This window comes from Humulus lupulus, chromosome 5, assembly GCF_963169125.1.
Source record: "Humulus lupulus chromosome 5, drHumLupu1.1, whole genome shotgun sequence".
NCBI classification, from domain to species: Eukaryota; Viridiplantae; Streptophyta; class Magnoliopsida; order Rosales; family Cannabaceae; genus Humulus; species Humulus lupulus.
This window is the reverse complement of record NC_084797.1, coordinates 72,378,154-72,379,918: the sequence shown is the minus strand read 5'-3', so window position 1 is coordinate 72,379,918 and position 1,765 is coordinate 72,378,154. Positions and strand designations below refer to the sequence as shown.

The 1,765-nt window shown below is 41.8% G+C and overlaps 1 non-coding gene across 1 annotated transcript; it reads left to right on the top strand.

The window, feature by feature from the left end:
- The first annotated feature begins 1,246 nt into the window (after window positions 1–1,246).
- On the top strand, window positions 1,247–1,353 carry LOC133780763 (small nucleolar RNA R71). The gene has a single exon (XR_009869581.1). It is a non-coding gene; the product is annotated as a small nucleolar RNA R71 (small nucleolar RNA).
- Window positions 1,354–1,765: the final 412 nt, after the last annotated feature.

Sequence of the window (1,765 nt, the reverse complement as noted above, 5' to 3'; positions counted from 1 at the left end):
TCCCCGAGGGCAAAATGGTGAATTTCCCAAATATTCCCGCCTAGACATTCTATCCTCAAATATATCTCCAAATATTTATTTCTATGTCCCGATAATCCCATAACTCATCTAATAACCAAATTACCCCTCGACTCGCGCAGAGTCCAAATCTCAACCCCGCTGTGACTCTCTGGCTGACCGCTCCCCAGGACTGTCTCAGATCGTGCTGTACAGACATATCACACATATACAACATTTATCTCATTTATCACACTTATGCCCCTAATATCCAGACGGGGCCCACATGCACATTTAACTCAATTAAACATGCATCATAATCATATATACACATAAATTCACATATAAGCATATTAAACCACTTATTGCCCTCCAGGCACACTAATCAAGGCCCTAAGCCTGATTAGCAAATTCGGGTCGTTACAGGGTGGCTCATATTGTATACCACTTTGCAGTGTTATCGCACTTACATTCTCCTTAGGATTCCTCTCAAGTTGTGAAGACAATTTATTAGAAAGATGAGCTTCCAACCTGTTATATGATGCTGCTAGTTGTCCCACTTGATTCTCCAAACTTTTGATTGGCGCTTGGGTAGTTTCCTGAAACTGAAGCATATTTGTAGAAATTACATTGATTAAATCTTCAGTAGTGGGTTTGACATTGGGTGGTGGAGCAGCTTACGTTGCTTGCAATGGTCTAGGTACAAATTTTGTTGAGATCGTGGTTGAAAAGTGAAACCAGGTGGTCTCGCAGGTGTAGATTGTTGAGCAGCTTGTTATTGATTCCCATAACGAAGATTTGGATGATCACGCCAGCCAGGATGATAAGTTTGTAAAAAGGGTTCATAGTACATCTGACGTAATTGACCAGGGAAATTTCCTACTACATTAACACCCTCAGTCTTTCCCTCAGTAGGCAAGTATCAGTAGCGTGCCCCGCAACTTGACAGATTCCACATGGCCGCACCTATTGGCCTAAAGCAAGTTGTTGTACCACTGCAGTTAATTGAGCCAATTGTTGACCAAGCTGATTAGCATTATAAGTGCTCATTTCATTAGCTAAAGTTGGTGGTGGATTAGGATCTTGGCGAATGCCAAACTGTTGTGAGTTGGTAGCCATATTAGAAATCAAGCTTCTGGCTGCAACATGAGTCTTATCAACTAGTGCACCCCCACTGGCTGCATCAATCATACTCATATCCAGTGATTTTAATCCTTCATAAAAGTACCGGAGTAGGAGTTGTTCGCTTATCCGATGATGAGGACAACTGGCACACAACTACTTGAATCTCTCGCAATACTCATATAATGACTCCCCAGTCTGTTGGCGAATGCCACATATTTCCTTCCTTATACTACCAACCTTAGATGTTGGAAAGTAACGCTCCAAGAACATTGTCTTCATTTCATTCCAGGTATTAACAGTTTCAGGGAGAAAGGAAAAGCTCGCAGCTTAATTTGTTCTTCAGTCACTGCAGCAGATTTCATACTAAAACAGACAATATGAAACTCCTTCAAATGCCTATTCGGGTCCTCACCGGCCAACCCATGGAAAGAGGGCAATAAGTGAATGAGGCCCGACTTTAACTCAAAGTTAACATCCAAAGGTGGATATTGGATGCAAAGCGATTGTTGGTCAAGATCCGGCGCTGCCAACTCTTTCAACATCCTTTGCTGGGCCATTGTTCTATATGATCGAACTAAATCGTCAAAATTAGATTCTTTGTCAGACGGTAATGGCTCTTTAATAGACTATGCACGTTGATAAT